The sequence below is a fragment of the Rousettus aegyptiacus genome, unplaced genomic scaffold (genome assembly GCF_014176215.1).
Source record: "Rousettus aegyptiacus isolate mRouAeg1 unplaced genomic scaffold, mRouAeg1.p scaffold_m13_p_4, whole genome shotgun sequence".
Taxonomy (NCBI): domain Eukaryota; kingdom Metazoa; phylum Chordata; class Mammalia; order Chiroptera; family Pteropodidae; genus Rousettus; species Rousettus aegyptiacus.
Window position 1 is genome coordinate 45,446,679 of NW_023416307.1, and position 12,707 is coordinate 45,459,385.

A 12,707-nucleotide genomic window follows, 5' to 3' on the forward strand; every position below is an offset into this window, starting at 1 on the left:
GTACATTTATCAGTCTCAGCTCTTCCCTCCCCTTTATACTGGCAGCATTTTTCACAGCATAACTTTCTTCTTTCCACTTAATCTGTGCAAAACCTGAACATTTCTTTCAGTAGAGCTGAGGCTTTTGAAACTCTGTTCTTGTTTACATTAATATAAAAAGCTCCTCTGCCATCAAAACCTTACCATTTTTTTTTCCTCCAGGAAAATTAGAATTCACCTGTGGTCTTGGATTAGAATCAAAGATATCAGCATGAATTCCTGGTTCTCTCTTACTCTGTGTCTGTCTCTGTCTTTCTCCCTGTCTCTCTCTGTCTCTCTCTCTCTCTCTCTCTCTTTCTCTCTCTCTCTCACACACACACACACACACACACACAAAGATAGATACAGAAACATGTTGGACAGTATATATACATATACTTCCAAGATGCTAACATAAGAAACTCTTCATGAAGATCTCTGGAAAATCTCTATACTAATTTTCTAGATTTCCTGTAAATCTGAAATTATTTTTAAAAAGTAAAAAAAGGAAAAATGAAAGGCTAGAAGAGATTATTTGACACATTAAAATGTTTAAACAAACAAAACAAGTCGTTATGACTTCAAAGCCTAAGTCAGTGTGACCTCTCCATGAAACCTACATTAGCACCCCACCAGAAGTCATCTGTCCTTTTCTCCATAAGTCTTTATGGAGAAAATTATATCATAGAGGTCTGGACTTCTATGATGTAATTTGAGAGATATTTTTCTGATTCTTAATGGGATGGGTTAAGAAAGAAGCTAGATAGGAAGGAGAAAACTGGCCACGATCTAAGAAATGACTCCTCACCCCTTCCCTGCAGCACTTATGGGCTAGAATTCCGCTGGAATCCAGTTGAACCCCACAGCAAGTATGCTAAGTGGTCATTCTTTCATAGCAGCTGTGGAGCAGCAAAGTGTGGCTATACTTGTAAGAGAGATAAACCTGGCTTGAGGCAAAAACTTAGGAATGGATTTTAAAGGAAGCTCATGTTCTCAGGAAATAATTTTTTTCTCAGCATAAAACAAAAACCAATCCCATAGAAGTTGGAAGTGTCCCATACCTTTTGCACTCAAACTTCACATCCAGTAAACAATTTTTTACCTTTATTCTGGACAAGGAATATATTAGCAAAGGAGTTTGGATTGAGAATCAAGGAAGACCCATGTAACCTCAGCCAGGTTAATAAATACCAGATGCTTGTATGGTACACTTTCCTTGAAAGAAAGATTCATCTACAGGGCATCTATAGCTATAGTTTGTTCTTTTTTTTAATGGTGCAAGGTTTTCCATTGTGTAACTATTCCACAATTTATTTGTCTTATTGATGGACATTTGTCTGTCGTAAACTGTGTACAATGAATATTCTTATACAAGTAGCTTATTGCACACGTGCAATAATTTCTTAAATCTTATTTTGATTAGCATTTGTGAAAGTAAATAAAGATGAACTGAATGAGAGAAGCAAACCTCTCACTCTTTTCTAATGTGTTGCTTTTAACTTTATCATGCATGAGAGCTTACTATAGCAAGAGAGTCAGCCACCATCACTTGCATTTTGATAGAGACTCAAAGACAGGTAGGGGAGTGGACAAGTTTTATAATGGAAAAAAATGAAGGCTTCAGTGTACCATAATTAGAGGCCATTGGCATGGAGAAACTGTAGGTAAGCTGACTGGAAGTAAGGTATTTTATGTGATTACTTAGGGGTCATATCAACTTTCTCTGGTGGTAATTTGGGAGTTGGGAAAATTAGAAAAGCTGTCAATTAATAATCAAGTTATTTGGGACTGATTGTTATAGGAGTTACTGTATAGCTTCCTGGATTATTAGAATATTAGAGATAGAAAGCTGGCTTCCTACAAGTCTTGATTATGCAGACTTGTTTCCTGAGCTCTTTATTATAGATAAGAAATCGATTTCCTCAGCACGTTGCTGCATGTTCTAGATCAGAGTTGTATTTTTTACATATGGTCTGGCAATTGTCCATTTGCATATTTAGTCTCTCACTTTTGTGATTTCTGTCAAGTCATCTAGTTTTCTTGAGTTTCAGGGCATAATAACAAAAATATATTTTCACATCATTTTTATAGAAGTTGAATAATACAGTAATATATTGAATACCAACTTTAGTCTTTGACATATATAAATATCCTCTTCACATCTCTTTTAGTTTGATAGATGCTTGGCAGAGTCTATGAATGAACTTCAGACAGCATTACTTGAAGTGAAAATGTTATAAAAAATATTCAAACGTCAAAGTATTGGAAAAGTTATCTTGATGCTCTTTCCAGTATTGAGAATCCATGGCAGTGCTTCCAGTTCTAGTATCTTTGTGTTCCTTGCAAGGATAAAGGTCCTTAGGTAAGTTAATACATTTGCTCAAGGTCATAGAGCTAGTAAGCAGAAAAACAAAGAATTAAATCTAGACTGATTCCAGAATGTGTGTGTGTGTGTGTGTGTGTGTGTGTGTGTGTGTATTTGAGGTAGAGTGAAATCATTTGAATGAGAGGAATAAAAACTAGGAAATAATGTAGTTTAATTTTATATAGCTCCATAGAAACTTAAGAAACACTATGTTTTATCTGGGTTTCTTCATGGTATACAGTATTGTTAAAACAGTCATTTCTATTCTTTCTTAAATTTGAATAATGAGTCTATATTAGTGTCACATTATACAATGACATCTACATGAGAAAGAATGCATTAATACAAACTACAAAAAAGAACTGAAACTTAGAGTTCAAGGCAAACGATGTACTTAAAATTTTTGAAATTGCGTTTGAGTTTTAGTCCTTCTTATTAAAAGATGTATAATCCTGTACAAATCAGGCCACTTCTATGACCAATTTCTTCTTCTATATTATCAGATAAGAATATCTGCTCTGCTTATTTCCAAAATTTTAGAAAGAACTTATAATATAATTTAAAGCAATGTTAAAAAATCTAGTGAATACAGAGTATGTAATAAACATTTTGCTAGATGCTTTCTATACAATGATCAATATTAATGTTTATACAAGTATATTGTAAATTGTAAAATACCACATGAATATATATATAAAAATTATTATGTATAGGATAGTACCTAAGTACCAAGTAATTTAATCTTTTCCATTTTGAAAAGAGCGGGTGACATTTGAGAACACATATTACTTTCTAATAAACCACTGGTGATTTATTATTATGTAGAAATAATGTGCCTTTGAAAGAATAAAAAATATAAATGGGTTAGATCCCTTATGAAAAAACAAAAACTTGAAAATAAAATGTAGTCTAACTATCCAAGAGACCAACTTCAAGCAAAATGTTATATAATGATTCAAAATAAAAGGATAAAATTGATAATAAATTGAACTAATGCACACACACAAAAAGAAAAAAGAGGTAGCAATAATAATCAAAATAAATAAAATTCAATGCCAAAATGTTATGCTGGATCGAAACAGTCATTTTACATTGAAAAACATTTAATCTATGATGCATAGACAGAACCTTTGTGAATGGAATAATATTAGAACAACACATAAGTAAAAGCTTTTAGAATTATACTAAATAGCAATCATATTGGAAGACTCAATCTTTGGCATATATAATAAGCAAAATTAAATAAGAAGAAAAAGAACTCGAATAGGATGAAATAGTTAAACAGATAAATAATGATATTTGTACTATCAGAGAAATATATTCCTTTTGAATAATTATTTATACAAATTAATCATATATAAGATCATTAAAGCAAAGCATTGCAAACTTGAAATTGAACAGATATGATATTTATTCACGATGCATTAATATGAAATATAGATTTTAAGAATTTAACTAGAAAAAATTCAACCACTTAAAATTTGAAAGCAAAAGTTACTGACAGATAAATCTATTAAGTTATTTTAGAAAAATAAAGCAACAAGCAAATCTAATTGAAAGCTGCTAGGAAAAGATTATCTTCAAAGAAATTAACAATTAACTTTTCAATAACAATTATGAAATAAGATATCTAATTTTCTATAAAAATATCTACCTATCTACAATTCCATAGCTATCAGTCAAGAGCAAATTAATAAAAATGACATTTTAACAAAAATGAAACTAGAAAATTTAAAACCAGCAGATCTGTATAAGAGAAACTATGAAAGCATGCTCTTCAGAAAGAAAAAAGAATCCAAAATAAAGGTTGGAGATACAAGTTGAAAAGCACAAATAAATTTTTAAAAGATTAGGATCAATATAAATGAATATTGACCAATTAATTAATAGTAGTTTCTTCTGGAGCTTACAGTACAGACAGGAATTCAAAATATTATAACAATGGCATTTAAGTCAAAAAGAGGGTAAATGGAGTAAATAAGTTCTTTGGTCTTCAAGAGACAAAAATTAAAAAGCCAATGAATGTTAGACTTAAATCAAGAATTATGCTTTAATCTCTGAAAGAATATTACAGTATCTCAAAAAAGAGGAGCGTATTAATTTTTCCTGCTGAAATGGACAGGAAAATGGAATGAAAAACTAATAAATTAAAATAAAATAAAGGTAAAAAGATTGGGGTAAATTACAAGATACAGATTTAAAAAAACATAATAATAATGACATTGAATTAAAATTTACACTTAAATATAATTGGAATCTAAGTATTCTGACTAAAAGATACATTCCTGTTAATCGCTGAAGGAACACTCTGTAACCTAAGGCAAATTTCAGCAAATGTCAATGGATTGATATTCCAATGTGCGTCTTTTGACCAAAATGCATTAAAATAGAAATTAATGATTTTTTTAAAAAGACAGCTAGAAAAAGAATTTTTAAAGTTAAGAAATGAGCTCTAAAATAACCCATGGATCAATGAAATATAAATGACAATTAGAACATAGATTTAACTGAATGATGATAAAAGTACTGCAGTTTGAAACCTAGAGGATGAAGGAAAAGTTGTGCTTAGAGAAAAATTTTTATCTTTAAATTTATGTATTAGAAAAGAACTGAGGCAGAAAATCAATCAACATTAGCTTATTTATCTCAAGGTTTTTGTTTTTTAAAGAATAGCGAGTCAAATTCAAATAAAAAAGAACAAAAGGCATAGAGAATAATAAACAAATATACTGTAGAGAAGATCCAAAAATGTCAAATGTTGATTATTGGAAAAGACTACTAAAATTGATAATCCTTGATGAAATTATCAAGAGAAGGAAAAGGCAGGAAGGAAAACAGATTCGTGTCACTTTAATAATTGGAAAGAGGGAGTGTAGGTAGAATGAAGAAAAAAGATTATTATCATGGCAGCATGTCTGCAAATGTGGCTTAGCAGATTTGTATATGTTTTTGCAAAGTGCTTGTTTATAAATGATTCAGTTTTTCCCACAAGGATTTACTATACCAGCTGGACTTTTCTTATGAGAATACTTAAAAAGTTCTCAATTTCTGGTAAAAAAAAACAAAAAGATAGGTATGTTCTCCTCTCTTAATGTTTTAACACATAGAACATAGTCTTCTTTTCTCCTTGAAGTTCTATAAAAAGACAGACAGAAATCTCCCAACTCTTTCTCAAGTGAATTGAACCAAAACACTTGGATTTCTCTCCATTTACAATAGGCAAGAGAAAGTGATTTATTTGTTCTGACATATGGCTTATATAATGAGACTAAGCAAATATATAAACACATAGATATGAATGTTTATTTTCATGCCCAAAGAATTTAAAGCATAAAAAGCAGTTTGTTGAATTCTTTGAATAATAACCTAAATATCTGTAGTTTAAACAGATGAATTATCTAGATCTTATGCTTGGATTTTGAACGCTGTCAAGTATTCTAGAATTTTAACTTGGGCAGCAAAACAAGATGTAAAAATATAATAGTAAACTGCAAACTTGCCTTAAAAAATTTCCTTATTGTTTATTAAATCAGGTGCTTATTGTTCATCCTGATGTTCTAAACATTCCACAAAATGTTCCCAATCCTTTCTCACTCTTAACTATCACCCTTACTTATAACACTAAGGTAATCAAACTATTCCATTATCCCCACAAATATCTCTGGCATTTCTGGGACATCTTTGCTCATGCTGTTCTTATCATGATAAAATCATAATCATCTTTAAAGTCTCCTCCATAAAGTCTTTCTAAATCCCTTAGCAAGATATGATCTCTTTCGATTCTTTGCAGCTTCATAACCTATTTCTTATATTTCTTGAATAACTTTTTTTTTTTAACAATTGGGTATCATTGTTTGTGAAATTTCTAATTTTAAACTTCTTAAGGGCTGGACCGTGTCTTCAAAATATTGTATCTTTATTATCTTGATTTTAATGAAATTGAATAAAATTATTTGAAAACAAAGAGATAGTAAGTGAGGAACGAGAAGATAGGACCTGATGAAGGAAGAAAGCCATTGGGGAAAAAATACATGTGTCTGATTAAGAGGAGGATGAAGAAGTTTGCCTGGAGTAAAGGGAAGTGAGAGAAAAGAAGTTTTGTTTGGCTGCTCTTCTGTGTATTAAATTACACATGGGAGTGGAAAGAACCTGAATTTTGGTGGCGTAAGTCATTCATTTGAACCGCATACCTTTCTGAAACCTTGATTTCTATGTTTGTAAAAGAGGAGTAATAATTTTTTTATCATATTCAATGTATATGGCTTTAATGAAATAATTACATAGGAATGTTCAATTAATTATTATAAAAGCTTAATTTTGATTTTATGCTTATGAATTGAAGGAGGAATTTATTTGGAATGGGGAGAGACTTTTTCTAATAAAACCCATACAAAATAAGTAGATATATTAAGCATAAAAATAATAAAGAGAGAAGAGAAGAGTTAACATATATCAAACTCTGTAGGTGTTAAACATCCTCATAGGCATTGTACAAAATTTGCCATTAATTCTCCCAGTAATTCTATTATTATCCCTGCTGTAGAGATAAAGAAACTGAGGCACTGTCAGTTCAATTTAACCAAGTTGACGCTGCTGGTAAGTGTTGGAGCCAGTACTCAAATCTATGTCCTTCAAACTCATAGTGGTTAAGTCCATGCTCTTAACCACTATACTGTATTACCATGCAAGAGGCAAACATTGAGATTAATTTACTTTTATGTAAAAAAGCGTTGATAAAAGCACTTTTTGGAAAAAAAGTTGTTTTTGTTTATGAAAAACTTGGCTTAAAATGAAAATAGGTAGTAGTAGAATCAGAATCCCAATCAAAAGAGACTGTTTTCCTCTAATAAGTATCATATTATAAGCATTATGTTGAGTATAACCGAATGTAGTTTGGAGCCATTTTTCTTTCCAGTTTAGTTGCAATGAACTTACAGCAAATTATGTATGTAAGGAAAAGAGACCTAGCCAGACCCAAAGTATAATTTCCATGGGATATAAATATAAAAGCCTGTATATTTTAAAATTATTTAGTAGTCCAAAGGGTTTGATCTTTATAGAGATTTCTGGCCACCAGCATTGCTGAGAAACTGCTAAGACTGCAAAAAAGGAAATTGTGTGCACTGCAGAGAAACCTGGCAATTAAAGAGGAGGCACATACTAGTACTCTGCTCAGTAATTGTACAAACAACAGAACAAAAGAGACCCTCCTCAGTCGAGACTTTCATCTTAACCCTATTTGTGTACTGCTGCGTCTGCATCCATCCTTATGTAGTCTGTCTAGCCAGATACAGGTGCTCCCACCAATCATTATATTCACAATGAAAGAGTTAAACAGCCAGAGGCAATCCACATGATAAATAATCATTAGTGGTTTTGTGAGGAGTAAATAATTCATAGTCAGGGGTGTGTGTGTGTGTGTGTGTGTGTGTGTGTGTGTGTGTGTGTGTGTTTTGTTTTGTATGTTGTTGATTTTTCCTTCTTGAATGGTGTCCTTATTCAGTTTCAATAGTCAGTTGTAGTCTTAGCTTTTGCACAGAACATTCAACTAATCCATGATAATAGCTTTGTTGTTTTGTACCACTGGAGTTAGTCCTGGTCTTGAGAAGTAGAAGAGCCATGTTGGAACCTAAAATTCCTTGGTTATAACTGTCTAATCTCTCTCCCTAACTGTTTCAACCTGAGAAGGGTCAGATGACAACAGACAGTTGATGAAGTGAACTAGAAGTCAACAGATGACAGTAAGGTAATACAGAGTGAACAACAGGTGGAAGTCTCTAACACACCAAGAAGAAGGTAGTAAACCAGTGCCTGGGGTCAGAGTTTCTCGGAAGAAGTTAGAATCATGGGAGACAGAAACTAGACCAGACAGTGCCAGAGATCTTGCCCAGGGTAGAAGAAGAAGGAAATAGCTGGCTTCTCCCCTCCTCCATCTAATCACCTGACACTGTCTCCCATTAGCAGAACCAGCAAGAAGCCAGCTGACACATAGCCTTATCGCAGTTTGCAAGCCTTAGTTTCCCCCACAATGTCAAGCAGCACATGAAAAGAAGGAAGAACAGATCTATAGGAGAGCTAACAGACCCAGTAGTATGAATGGATGGCGTAGGAGTGTATTTGGAGGTATAGAAATAGTTTAGCGGCTTAGACCAAAATAGTGGCTGAGAAAATGGAGAGAAATAGATGATTTGAGGTATATTTAGGAGGGAAAAATCAGCATGACTTACTGAGACTATATTTGAAAGTTGAGAGGAAAAAGGGCATTGTGAACAACTTGTTTCATTGGGTTAGTTTTGCATTTTCTGCAGAACTATAAGGATGCCACTCAAAATAATCCCTGAGTGTTTAACCAAATTGTTCTTCTAATTATTAATAAGTAAGAAAGTGTGGCCAGCAATTGGCTAGACATCATACAGCAAAGGAAGCAGATTGGCTGCAGCCTTGTGTTGCCATGGTAACTGTAGTTGGTTATTGTTACAGGGTGTACAGGAGGGAATAGCAAGTTATTTAACCAAGGAACAGAGGATTTACAGAATAGGACATCTGGATATATCTTTAGGCTGCAAAACAGTACTGTGTCACTGGTTATAAAGACAAACTCACTAGAGAAATGAGAATTTATGGGAATTAATTACCAGTGTGTGCGTGCATGCGCATGTGTGTGTTATTAAATATTTGAAAAGTACTTTGTGAATTTCTACAAAGAGCCAATTAGCCAGTCCAAACAAGTTTTTAAATTCCAAGTGTCAGAACAAAGGTGGAGACTAAAGTGTGATGTAGAGGAATTCATGAGCCCAAACATGAATGGCTACGGACTTGTCCCATGTAGTTGTTGCTGTATTTAAGAGAAGTAAAGTAGAGTGGACAAGTGAGTTCAGTAGTCACCAGACTTGGCCTTGGTACCGTTGCCTACTAAGTCCTCAGCAGAGCCACAATCTTGACACCAGATGCTTCTATTATTATTATTTTATAAATTTTAACTTTAATAACAATGTAAGCAAAAGATAGCTAAACTAATTAGTTACAATCCAACCAAAAAATAGTAAATATATCTATGGCTCAATAAGGAGATATTATTTAAGTGCATATGCATGGCTTTGTTCTAGTTCCTGATAGGAATTCAAAGAAATATAGGGCATGCTTTAGCACAATTACAACAAAATCCTTTCTTTAATTTTTATAATCCAATTAATTAGGCCTAGTAATACTGAATTCCTAATGAATTCACATTTCTGGTTCATATTGACATTTTACAAGTACTAAAACCTCCACCTCTATCTAATTTATGAATCAGAAGAAGTTAATATATAAAAATGTAGGTCAAAAGATCTGAAGAGATAATTATAATGTGGATATTATCAAACTGGAATGGAATGAGGGGTTTCAGATAGACAAAAGAATTATTAAACGGATTGTGTCAGGAAAGCCTCAAATGCCATTCTGATCTGCTCACAATCTCTACAGACTGACAAGATAATTATAGGAGATACATTCCTGTACCAGGAATAAGAAAATAATCTGATGTTCTATATAGGAAAATAATTGAAAACCAGTTAGGAAATAATCAAGTGACTTGCCAGAAGTGGGATCTTGGAGAGCAGAATGCAAATATCTTGATAGAAAATATATGAAGGGAAAATTGATTAAAATATTGATACTGAGATCTTTAATTCTGCGGAGGTATCAGCATCTAACTTTCATTCTATAGAAACAATAGAATCTCATTGAAAGACAAAAGATTGGTAGATAGAACTTGACCCTTGCCTAAGATATCTGATACCCACTTTCAGAGTCTAATAGTGAATTTTGACATCCTAAATGAGCAAGAAGCAGGTCCTAAAATTAGAAGAATTTTTACTGGGCTGCGAAGAGAAGAGGGAGAGACAGTGTGGTAGCCCTCCTAAATGCATTCAGTGTATTGTGAACTCTCCTTCACTGGAGAGTTCTCTCACTTTGACATTGAGTTTCTAGTTCCATTCAACTATATAAATAGCCAAGGGAAATGATCTGTTCTGAAGCCTTGGCAAGCTGTTCAGAGGAGTATAATAGAAGGGAAAGTGTAGAGTATTTAATAGATAGGATGGAGACTTAAATGGTCTACACTCTTTAAAATTGCTTTTTTTTTTGTATTTTTTTTTTTGGTATACTTTTTTTTTTTTTTTAATTGAGGTATAATTATTGTTTTGAAAATCAGAGTCTTCTAACTTCTGATGTTTAGGTCAAGTCTGGCAAGTCCAGTAGTAATTAATGTCCTATTTTCTTTGTGTTGACGAGTAGCTTTTTAAAAAAGACTTCATTAGTTTTAGAGAAGTTTTAGGTTTACAACAAAACTGACAGAAAGGTGCAAAGATTTACCCTACAGTCTCTGTCCCCACATTTGCGTAGCCTCCCCCATTATCAAATCACTCATCAGAATGGTATATATATTTTTCGTAATAGTTTTGCCTTTTCAAGAATGCCATATAGTTGGAATCCTACAGTATATTGTCTTTTCAGATTGGCTTTTTTCACTTAGTGATATGCATTTAAGTTTCCTCCATGTCTTTTTATGGCCTGAAAGTTCATTTCTTTTTAGTGCTGAAAAATATTTTGTTGTCTAGATATATCACAATTTACTCTTTTACCTACTGAAGAATATCTTGGTTGCTTTCAAGTTTTGGCAATATTGAATAAAGCTGCTATAAAAATCCTTGTGTAGGTTTTTATGTGGAGATGTTTTTAGTTCCTTTGGGTAAATACCAGAGAGTGCGACTACTTGATTGGATAATGAGTGTGTTTAGTTTTCCAAGAAGCTACCCAACTGTCATCCGAAGTAACTGTACAACTTTGCATTCCAACTGGCAATGTATGAGAGTTTCTGTTGTTTCACATCCTCCCTGGCATTTGGTGTTGTCAGTGTTCCAGATTTTGACCATTCTAATAGGTAAGTAGTGGTATCTTTCATTGTTTTAATTTGAATTTCCCTGATGACATATAATGTGGAACCTCTTCTCATCTGTTTATTTGTCATTTATCTATCTTCTTTGATAACATACATATTGATGTCTTTGCCTAGTTTTTTGATTGCATGGTGTGTTTTCCTACTGTTAAGTTTTAAGAGTTTTTTTTTTTGTATAATTTGGATAACAACCCTTCATCAGTTTTATCTTTTGCCAGTCTATGAATTTTTTTTCTAATTCTCTTGATATTGTCCTTCACAGAGCAGACATTTTTAATTTTAATAAATTGCAGCTTATCAATTATTTATTTCATGGTTCATATCTTTGATGTTATATATAAATAAGAATCACCATATCCAAGGTCACTTAGGTTTTCTCTCTCCTATGTTATCTTCTAGAAGTTTTATATTTTTATACTTTACATTTAGGCCTGTGATACATTTTAATTTAATGTGAAAGACGTAAGTTCTGTACCAAGTTTTATTATTATTATTATTATTATTATTTTGTATGTAGCTGTCCAGTTGTTTCAGCACTACTTGTTTATCTTTTCTCCATTGTATTGCCTTTGCTTCCTTGTCAAAGATCAGTTAACTATATTTATGAGAGTCTATTTTTGGGCTCTCTACTCTGGTCCATGGACTGATTTTTCTATTATTTCACCAGTACCACCCTGTATTGATAACTGTAGATTCATATTAAGTCTTAAAGTTGAGTAGTGTCAGAATTCCAACTTTGTTTCCCTTTAATGTTGTGTCAGTTATTCTGAGTTTTCGCTTCTCCATATAAGCTTTAGAATACATTTATTGATATTTATAAATAACTTATTGGGACATTGATTTAAAAGGAGTGGCTTTTTAAGAGTATTTCAGAGCTTCCTGCACCCAGAAATAAGTTATAGTAAGAGATGACCGAGTAGTATCTTAATCCCTGGAAAAGTATTAGAGAATACTGAGAATATCAGTCATATGGGGTACCTTCCCTCTCTTACTAGACTCTAAGATCTCTGTCTCTTACCATGTGGACTATCGCCTTTATTGTGTGTATCAGCTACTCAATGACCATAATAATATGTAAAAGTTCATTAACATAAGTTCATAAGTTTGTGAATTGTGAAAAAGTTAGATTCATAGAAAATGCATATATTTCAGAGTGGAACACTGGCATTGTTTTTTGGCAAATGAAACATTAATTATGAATAAAAATGTAAGATTTTAAACAGGAAATTTTAAACTGATTTAATTAACAAAACAAAGATAAACCCATAGTCTATTATTGTAAATGCAGTCATTGTGGTATTCATCATCTTTTGTATAGTAGTTTATAAAGTGCTATAAAATATTTAATAATCTTAATTATAGAAATGTATCAGAGAAAATTTGAAA